Below are 11,737 nucleotides of genomic sequence, written 5' to 3'. Positions count from 1 at the left end.
GCGTGGATTGCGAAGCGCATTCTGATTACTACAGAGGATAACCGTATTTTCGTGTCGAGAGGAAACACAATTTCTCTATGGCATCTCCATTATATAATACATCGTCGCTTGCGAGACAAACATCCGGCACGAGCGTGAGCCCGATCGCTCCGAGCGCTCAAGCGTATCCTGTCGATCGCGCGCGATTGCAAGATTCTGCAAAAAAACGAATCTGGCGAATTCCCGACGGGCCACGGAAACGACTGGTGGATTCCGATCAATCGCCACATTCCCGGATGTTCCCGGAAATAAAGTGATTGTGTGCGAAAAACGAGTTACTCGACGCGCGTTGATCGAACGCTATTCTAATTCTTTTTAACGCGAGGGAACACGGGACCAAGGTAGACGCGCTAATTACACAGCATCGGTTCTCCGCTCCGCCCGATGGGAGTTTCATCGCTTTCAGTTTAACTAGCGCAATATCTTTCGATACATCCGTCGTGCCGTGCCAACCTGGTTAGTCGCTCGCAGCCGGCAGCCGGCAGCCGGTAGCCGGTAGTAGGGCGATTAACAATTCGTATTATCAACGAGTGGCAGAGGCCGCGCGACGTGTACGGGGGATGGTCGACACTCGGCAATTTGATTGCTATCGCCTCGTGATTTCCGAGAATTTATTTCCACAACGCTAAGTACGCGCGCGTAATTTGCAGAATTTATTTTGCAGATCTCGTACCGAGATTTTCTTCGCGTGCTCGCCAGAATACGCTGGCCGTTAACGGAAGAGGAAGGGAAGAAAAAAAGAAACACTCAACTATGACTGCTTGTCGCATCGATAAATACTCAACAGGCTGAGAGGGAAAATGAAGGAATTTTATTCACAACACCGTTGCGTGGCCCTTCTTCGTGGATGGTAAATTCCTTATAAATGAAACAGGGGGAGAACTTTACGATGATTTCCCTTTCAACGAAGAGAGTCTCTCGAAAGGGGTGGGCACTTGGATTCTGTCCTGATTACAATTGACAGGTCAGTCACGTAGGAAAAGAGACGATCACCGATTAGGTCAACGAAAGTGCATCGATTTCCACCGACTTCTTGGTTAACCTCCCCTTAGGCGAACTGTATTAGGCGAAGTGGAAAATGTCGAGGGTCGACAAAGTGGGGAAGGAAGAGGAAAGAGGAGCCTGAGGAACGAAGACTCGAAAACGTGCGAACGACGGGATTCGGAAGAGAACGGCTCTCTCTCTTCCGGCGCACTTCCTCTTTCTTCGCCCGTACCTCTCTCGAGAACGTCCTCGTTTCATCCCTCAAGACATCCCCCCTCGTCAGCGTGCGAATGGATAGTCCATTCGTATCTAACTGTTTCGCAAGCCCCATTTACGACTGCGTTCGCGAACTGAAATGCTCTTATTTTCCGCTAGTCGCCCGAAAAGAGACGAGGTGGCGACCATGAGGGTAATGATAACGACGACGAGTACTCGAGCTTTTCAACGGCAATTCCAGCCAAAGTTACAACTACTTCTGCTATCGATCCAAAGCATCGCTTTCCGACAAATCTTGTTCTTCTCTCTACCTCTCTATCTCTCTATCTCCCTTTCTCTCGACCTAATAAACATGGCGAGTTAATTATTTCATGAAAAAAATTACACGAATCGAAGAGACGAGCGCGATAAACATTCGACACGTCGTTCTATTTATGTAATGATTTAGCAATAAGAGATATTTTACTGATATTTTGCAGTCGAATTACAAAGCTTTATTCCAAAAATGTCGAAATTGGATTTTCTCTTTATAGCGGTATATTTCTTGTTGCGCAGACACATGCAGTTCCAAGCATTTTATAACACCAATAATGGAATAACACGGTAATGGAATGCTTTTATATCGTTATATCGTTATAATGCCATCGAATGCTTTTTATATTTTTGGTAATGAAAAGAATTTTACAATAACACATCCCGCACGAGCATCACAATAAAATGTGACTCTAATCCAATTTTCCCCGTGATTATTTCTCAAAACAGCTCAATAACGAATACTATAACTTAATAAGGCGATCATGTTTAATATTTCACATTATTATTTCGGTCGGAGTTATCGCCTGTAGTTATCAGAGCCGAATATATTGAACGATCGCTTCTTAACGCTCTGTGTACACGGTTCGATACGCGCCGGCAATGTTGAGCCAGGCGATAGGGAAAAATGAAAATTTCACATAACTCGTTATCGTCAAGCCCGCTATCGTTCACTGCAAACATCATCGTTCTTCTCGTTATCCCCTCGGTAAACAATTTATCCACCCTACGTAACGCGGCAGCCGTTCCGCGCAGTTCCGCTCGGCCGACCGTGCACCGCTCCGCTCCGCTCCGCTCCACGCCGCTCCGCGAATATAATTCGTCGACACGGAAAGAGAAAGGACACCGTCGCCGGAATACCGCTCCGCACAGAGAGACGATCCCAGAGCTTTCTGCGATAAATCAGCCATCGTGGGAGGGAAAAGGATGAAACTCGTAAAATGGATGGACAGATGGATTGCGGCGTAGGAGGAAAAAAGGGAAGAGAAACGAAATATGGCATTCGGATAACCGCAGTGGTAGAAATAGCAGCAGCACTAAACTTTCTTTAACATCGTTCATAGCTTTTTAATGATAAGGTGGATTTTCATAACGCACCTAAAAAGATGGGATTGGATCCGGCTCCAGTTTTTTTATCTCATCAATGAACAAAATGGATAAAAAATAACACTTTCTTTTTCACTTATAATATTTTGTAAATAGTAACATGAAACTTTTTTCTCTGTTTATTTATAGATGAAAAAATATTATAAAATTTACTGATTTTAAATAATTGCAGTAAAATACAAAATGCTTTGACTGACGAAGCAATACGCTGCCAATCCCGAACTTACTATTTGGTTTTTTATTATCCGATTAATTTATGGTTTAAACTAACCTCATTTAACTTGATAATAAAAAATATTGTTTTTCTAGTTATGATTAATCACTAAATTAATAATTTTATACTGGTAGCTTTAAAATTTATTCACTATAAAATCAGTTTGGTGATTAATCGTAGATAGAAAAATGTAATTTTGACATTGTTATATCAGGTCAAGCCTAACCACAAATTAACCAATAAATCAAGCCTTAGAAAGATAATAGATGCGTGCACTTCTCCATTATTTTGTTATCACCCCTCGCGTGATATCGCGCGATCCAATAATTTCCTTATCCCACATCATGGAACAAGACTGTCTCCCCTAACCATTGTCGCGTTTGCCTTAATTCCCCGTTTCCTTTGAGCCATGTGCGAAACAACGCATGGCGTGCAAAAGCGCACGAAAAGCAACGGGACCAAAATGAATGCCGGCGAAAACGTTAGCAGCTGGTCCGCGAAGCGCATGGTAAATCCCTCTGAAATGAATATCCGTCGGCTCGCTCGGGTCACTCTCGCGAGTATGTTTTAATTTGGTCAAAGCCCGCCTTTCATTAATAAACTCGGCCTAGCCCGGTCAGATAATACCGGCGCGAAAGAATACATGTGATTTATTCGACAATAAATGAGCGTTTGGATTGTTAACCCCGGCAAAATCGCGAAACACGGTTTTTTTCCACTGACCATATTCAAATTCGCAATTGGTGAGACGTTTGTGTAGCTCAGTACGCTTGATTTCTTTTACTTGCGATTTATTCCATAAACAAGAAGAATCCTCAGCATGCAAAATCATGAGTAGAAAGACTGCAACTCTTTTTATACCAATAAAAAAGATACTCTAAAATATAGAAATTTTTGGCATAAAAATATGAAATTTACGACATGCAAGATATGTGGAAATTTTCTTGACTATTAGAATGTTTTTATCAATGATCTTAAATAATAACGATATACACATCATAGATATGATAAATATATACATATGAATTTCACTTATTAGATTTGCTTCGAATAATACGAAATATCGCAGAGCTCTTATTCATCATTTCACGTGCCAGCAGTTCTTTTAACATGTACCTGTTTTCTGTAATTTAGATGAATATTATGCAGCTGCATTTGAAATAAATTTTTATAATTAACGACAAAAAATTAATTAAACTGAAGAATTCATGAACCATGCATATATGGACGAGCAAAAATTCCTTTTTAATGAAATTTCAATAACGGAAACCGAAAAAGTCTGATTAATCGTTATCATTTAATATAATATCCCTATTTTATATATGTAACTTGAGAAAGAAAAATTGAACACGATTCCTGTTAAAAATTTAGTTGAATTAAATTAAACGGGGTAGAGAGAGAGAGAGAGAGAGAGGGGGGGGGAGGGAGAGAGAGAGAGAGGAGAGAGAGAGAAGAGGAGGAGAGGAGGAGGAGAGACAAAGAACAAGAACAAACGGATTCCCCTATAATTCCGACAAAAGAACCGCAGAGTCTTATCAAAGTATTTTCCCTGTGTATACCCGAAATTAATTAAAATCTTTCACCATAGCACGAGAGACGCCATCGAGGCTTCATAGGAATGACCTCAGGCAAAGTAGCAGGGAACGTCCTACAGAATTTCTCCCCTTGCTGGCGTAAGGCAAGGAAGTCGTAGCGACGGAATGAGGGTGAAGTCCTGAAGGTAGGAATAGGTACAGAACATTTCGTAAACGTCCAACCGTTTGCCCGATGTATTCGTCCGTATAATTTGCCTATGCGGCTCTGCAAATTCTTGGTGACTTGCGGTACTATCTAAACGCATGTATGCATCTATATCCCTCAACTATTTCTCTCTATCCCTGCCTCGTTCTCTCTTCCTTTCTCTTGCATATATACATGTCTGATACGATGAATTTATCTGTCCGAGGCATTTGCTTCTGACGAGCAACGCGATCACAGCTATCTACAAACGGAGGGATGTCGTCGTATTACGGAAGTAAGAACAGCTGGTTGCATTTTCTCTCTTTCGGCGCTTTTACTCGTACCACTTACATTCGTACATACGCTCGTGTCCGTATATTGTACTCCGTGTTTTTATCGTTCCACTTTTCTTCTTACATGCACTTCAGAAAATCATAGGTACCGCGCGTATGTAGCTCCCTCGAGTCAGATACAAAACCTAGCTGGCTCCGTAGTCGTGGGTTGTAATCCGTTTCTTCGTCCAGCAAGTTGTTCTTGTTAGCAATCCACTTGGGGAATCACAGTGCGAGTTAGAACAGTTAAAGAAAGGTATCGGGTAAATAATCGGACTCTTTCTATTCATCGAAGGAGGATCGTTCGAGTAATTAGAACCATTTTTCGAAACAAAATGTTTCGAGTACCGATTATAACAAATGGCATTTAGACAAAGAGAACTTGTTTGAAATTACAGAAATTTTTTTAACTAATTTCAACAAATTTTTTTTATTTTAAAACTAACTTCAACAAATCTCTTTTATAACGGATTCTTGTAACCGCTTTTATACCTTTACGTTATAATTTGCGTCATATTTTGTGTTATAATATTAACAAGTGTAATTTTGGATATTAACAATATTTTATATAATAAAATAATTCGCGATATCTCTATCAAACTGAGTATGAAATAATCCACACTTAATGCGCACAATTTATAATTATATCGCTTTCTTACTTCAAAAGTGATACAACTTAAAAAAAAATGTGACTTTAATTATTGCCATGAATGAGTTAAATAAATATTACCCTATCAATCATATCAAAAGTGAACTAACTTTATCTACTTGATAAAAAATCGTCACAATTAAAAAAAGTAATTTTTTTATGAAAAGAAAATGACGAAAAAAACATTTAATCATGTTATAAATATATTCTTTTTGTCGATATTTAATTAATTATTAATTTTCGGTCAAGTTAAAAAATAATTATCTTTTTTTTTTGGGAAATTTAATAACTTTAATTGTATCACTTTTGAAATAAGAGAGCGACATGTAAAATATAATAAACAATTAATACTGTATATAAATTTGTAAAATTAAAATTAAATAAGAAATTTAATAAGAGTATTTCGATTTCTCTGCATGTTTCACTGACTGTAACGCAACATATGCAAGCTGGTTGATCGAATATTGAACTTTACAACGAAAAGGTCAGCAGAAAAATAGACTGCAATATCCATTTTGTATGCACGTTCGAACACGTCGGCCGAGTCGACCCTTGGTTTGATTTCGTTAATCTGCGTGAAACCGCTCGTTGCAGTTCCGTCAGAACATCGAATTTCATTCCGGATTTCAGATTCACGTCACGCAGCCGTTACCCCGGAGGAATCAGAGCGACGGAAAATGAAAGCAGAGCCGGGATACGATTCAGACAAAGGCGGGGACGCGAAACAACGACATTCTTTTTTTGGCTATATACCGAGCCTCCAATTTCGCTCTCTTTCTCCACGAGTACGGGCGTATCCCTATCTCGCTATCACGGATTCGTTCGCTATACAGAATAAATATTAACATTGCCGAGAAGCGCTCGTGCTAGTTGCATCCAAGTTAGAAAGTCCATTCACAGTTTCAAACGACTGTATTTTCTTTAACGACTGTAACGTAGTTATTCAGTGACTGTACGAACGATTTAACTGTTTTTAACTGGTCCCTCTTTTTCTCTCGTGGCATTACCATTTTTACATCCGTCCTTTTCTTCTATTTTTCAAACAACAAATTGCGATGCTTAATAATTTAGTGGCGCATTAGCACCAGTGTTGAAGATTGCATTACTGCTGTAAACGCGATGCATCACGGATGCACCGCTAGCACATAATGTTCCTATATAATAGTTTGTAAAACTGTTTATTTCTGTCGTTTTGTAGAACAAATCTGCAGTTTAAAAAAATTCATTAAATGCAATAATGGCGCGCAAATTTTTCAAGAAGACAGCTCATTATTTCGACATTTGGCGCATTTCCCGAGACCGCAATGTCGCGTTTAGTTTTCAGACCGCACGGCCGATGTACGAGTTATTCCCGAGCTGCTTTATAATCGCGCTTGGGCAGCTGACGCCAATTTATTTTACACTCGGTATTTATCGGCTCGAACGTAAATCGCGATCATAGTTTTAACCCGGTAATATAATGGTACCAAAGCAACGTCGTACGGGCGAATCGATATTCTTCGTTGAGTGTTCCTCGATGCAAAACAAATCGTCATTTTTTTGTCATAAAATCTCCAGGAAACCTTGACTTAGCATATATCCAAGAAGCTTTTCTCAACGGCAGGATGCTTCAACATTTTCATGTATTTTATAATAACAAATTCACATTTCTTTCGGTTAAACCTTGATGCTTTATTTTTCCGTAAATTAAAGCCAGAGTTGCCGCAAAACTGGAAATCTGAGAATCGTCAGGAAAATTAAAAACGATTAAGGAAATTCAAGAAAAAAGTCAGGAAATTTTATAAAATAATTCTTTGGAAAATTATAAAATTCTTGGCTTTAAAGAGTTGTTTAATATACGTACGTGACTTCTATGCAATTTGGGAATACTATCAACTTAACAATTAAAAGTGCAAGCAGTGTCAACAACATTAATAGTAATTTACATTGCTATGTTAAATTAACCTTTCAAAATATTTAACGGTTTCCAAATTAGGACGAAAATACATAAAATTGTAAAATATTATGAAAAGTCGAGAAAAAGTTATGGAATTTTAGAATAAGGAACAACCTTGTTATGACAACCTTGAGGGCTCTTACTCGGTAACTTTTAATGTAGTAATAATATCCTTACGTTTGTCGTTGCGCAAGTTTTATATATGATAAAAAAGCTGCGCAACGACAATATAACGATATCGTTATTATCCTTGAGAATTACAGAATAGGGACCTAAGAAGATCGAGCTTGACGCAAATAATGCATGTAAATGCTGTTCGATTTTATTTTGTACCAGTATATAACATATATGACATGAGAGAGCAGAATAAATATCACGTTTAATATCTTATTTTCCGTATAAACATCGCGTTGCGCATAATAAAAATTCGTTTCTGCAAGAAATATTGTTGCCTTACGGCACGTAATAGCGAAGGAGAAATGCGAAACTCTATAAGGTAAAATTTGGACAATACTTTTACGGAAATCTCTGAACGCAATCTCATTACAATGTCCGTTACCGTGTTCCCGCGGTAGGATCACTATTACGCAGGATGTTATTCTCGGGTTGAAATCCTTCCCGTTGTGCAGAGAGTATTATTTTCAAACGTGTTCCTCCTTTGCGCCATTTACCGCAGCACTCGCGACATTATTTTTTCCGGATTTTACAGTCAAGGCAGATGGTAAGAATTACAAGAGTTGCTTTCTTACTTATTTACAAGAACAACAGCGCATAAATATACGCGTTTCCTTACTTTTCCAAATGCACATCGTGTATATAGAATTACCGAAAGGGTTTCTAGAAAAGACACGACACTGCAGCACGCATCATCCTATTAATTTCTTCATTAATTCCTCCATCCTGTTTATTGCCGTTAAAAACGATAATCATCTAATTATCGATTAATGTATTACGTTACTACAATCTCTAAATCATGAGTATACATTATATCGTCATTACAGATTCGGGGTTTGCAGTTAACTGAAATCTGTGTGATGGAAATGAAGCCTCTATAATATGCGCTTTCCGATCGCATTGCGTATTAGCCTTTTGTCTCCGCCAATTTAATTACTTCGGGAACGTGTGTCTCTATTGCGGATCAAGCGAATCATTGTGAAATCCTGGTAATAACACGGATAAATTTACGACGCACAAATGAAGAGAGAGAGAACAAGAGAAAGATAAATAGATGTATGAAGGCATTTATTAATATTCCAAGGCAAAAGAAAAGACGGTAACACAAAATAATATCTACAAAATAAAAATAAAGAAAACAAAGATTAAGAGTAAAAACAAAAATAAGAAAGATAATGAGTAAGTTATAAACAAAAGAAAATTAAAAAGTTATTAAATAAAAAATTGAAAGAGAGTGGCCGAGAGATTGAGATAAAAATTGAGATGTCACTGTTATCACAGGATACGATATATTCCAAACGAAATATACTAACGCGAAAACTCAAGTCCAGGTGGACGCACTCTGACCTGTCCTTTCCCTCTCTTCCTTATTCTATACTCTTTGCAACCCTACCTCTAACCCTACCTCATATTCAGACATAAACGGCCGTACTCGCCTCGCTGCGCGCCATTACGGTGTCCCGGGGGCCAAAACTTCGCGAAAAATGCTTGAATTTATGCCCGCCTTCGCTCATCTTCCACCTCACCCTTTCTCTCGCTTTCTATGGACCCTCGCAATCCTCCCCGACTCGCCGCTCATTCCCCGTCTCTCCATCCGTCTCTTTTTCCACTTTCTGTTTGGCCGTTCTCTACGTGAAACTTAACCCGACCATGGCAACGAAGCTGCTGCTCTTTGCGAGTTCGGAAATTATTTGCCGCCGCCCCATTGTTCCACGTCGCTCTTCCTCTTTCCCCTTCCTCCGCTTTCGAGCTATTTATTATTATCCGTTATCGAGTATCGCGTGCCTTTCTCCATGATCCTCGCTATCCAGTTAAGTAAGCTCGAACTTTGTCTTCTTTTGGCACTTTCTTATTCCCTGATGCTACACCTAACGATCCAACTTTTGCAAATTTGTCGACGCTCTCAGATTTCCGAAAAAATTTCAGTACAGAATTTATATTTATTTTTTAGCTTAAAAAATGAATTTTTTGCGCTCGTTGCTGCTGAATGAAGAAAACTTCTTTGGAAAAGAATATTCAACGTAGTCTCTGCAAAGACCAACCGATAAAATCGATCAGTTAACTTGCACTCTTATTCATAAACCTCAAGTTTATCTGAAGAGAACCATGACGGTCTCACACGATTACGGTATCTCCTCCACTATCTCTTCGTTTTTCCCGTATTCCCCGGGATCTACATTTTAACGTTCGAGGTAGGTTACGGGGGCGAACCTCCCGACGTTATCGTTTATCGAAATCCATAACAAGGCGACGTGACGCGGATATAGAGGCACCTAGGTAGGACGCGCGTTCTACATCGCGGGGACGCGGACGGTAAGTGGAAAATGTCGACGATCGTCTACGTATACCCCGAGAAAGATACCTGTCGGTGCCCATGCCGTGGCGACTCGGAGAACAGACGGGGATAGATCGGGAGCCCGGTTTCAACCCGGCTCATCGCGATCTCGCAGCGTCGTTTAAACGATATCCTGTAATTCGCATATTAATTGCCACGACATGACAAGCGGGAGAAAGCTTCCGTACGACGCGACGGCTCCCACGGTATCTGAAGCTTTCGCTGATGCAGCGGGCTACAGTAAAGTTTCCGCGGGGCGCTGCTTGTACAGGCGAATACCACTGTAGCTACCATTGCCGGTTATTACTCATTCGTTAATCCAGGCACGTCCCAAACGATATACTCACCTACCCGCGAATCTACGAGCCACGGGAATACGTGTGTCCTATGTGTGTATTCACCTCTCTGTGCCAGGTATGTGTCGAGTCTGATCGACCCCACGTAATACGAATGCGCTTTGCTCTATCTAGAGATACATGTTCTACTACATGTATATATGTATGTGTGCACCGACGATGTCACCGGTGTGTCATCGATGCGGTTCATGCTGCATCTAGACGTGCTACACGAGAGATTCATCAGTAAGACCGCCGCGCCGCGCCACGCCGTGCAGACAGGAAGAGGGATCTAATGAATTTAACTCGAGAAAAACAGAAATCAGAATTTTCCTTTTACATTAACGTCAAGAGTATCATAATGTTAACTTGAAACGTATATAATGTAATGTCTCGATTTAATATCAAAGATAAAAACGTTCGTGTCAGTCAGATTAATTTTTACAAGTCGAAATGTTAATTAATTTTTTCATAATCTTGTTAGCTGTCATAATCTGCTATACAATACGTGAGTCTCATTTAATTACTTGAAAATATTACATGCACGTATATTATTAGATGTATTTCTATCATTTTTTATCTACAACAGCGTGAAATGGAATATAAAAAAGTAAGTATTGATAATATTAATATTCTGAAAACGCGTATTCCAAATATTTTTATTTTATAACGGCAGAGTTCCCTCCCTTCAATTTTCTCTCAAGAATGAAGACATACAATTTCGAAAGACATACATTAGCAACTAATTGAATTTTGAATATTCTTATTACCTCTAATAATATATCAAATCTTTCCAGTTATTTCAAGCAAAGATAGTTATGTGAAAATAGATAAGATGTACAGAAATTGAAATATAGCGCGATGAAGTACAATCCCTAAGAGTAATATTTACCCATTTCCCTCATGCTTCTTGTTTTAGCCTCTTTCGTTTACTTCACCTATAATGATCACGTTATCGAGAAAAGCACGAATATCTTAAATATATCCTATATTTATATACATATATATATATCCCATTTGATAACATGAAGGATCTAGAATTGTTTTCATTAAGGAAATGTATTTTAAGAAATCATTTTCTACCTCAAAAAAAAATTTCGTCGATAAAATTCACGGAGAGAAAATATATTTTTGGAGAATTTAAAAAATAGAGAAATCAATAATATTTAACTATTCAACAAAAGTCCTTATTATTCAATTATGCTTATTTAATTTCCATCTTGCGAAATCAACATCCTTAGCAATTTTAACTTCAAGTTGATATCCAGTTAAGTCCATTAAATTCTAAATACGGATGTATGATAAACCGACAATTTTTATTCACGTATAACGTCGTCTGATAAGTTCTTAATGATGCTTTTTATATGCGAATAATAAATTTTTCA

Source organism: Trachymyrmex cornetzi, unplaced genomic scaffold (genome assembly GCF_001594075.2).
Source record: "Trachymyrmex cornetzi isolate Tcor2-1 unplaced genomic scaffold, Tcor1.1 scaffold123, whole genome shotgun sequence".
Taxonomy (NCBI): Eukaryota; Metazoa; Arthropoda; class Insecta; order Hymenoptera; family Formicidae; genus Trachymyrmex; species Trachymyrmex cornetzi.
Note: the sequence above shows the minus strand (reverse complement) of the source record.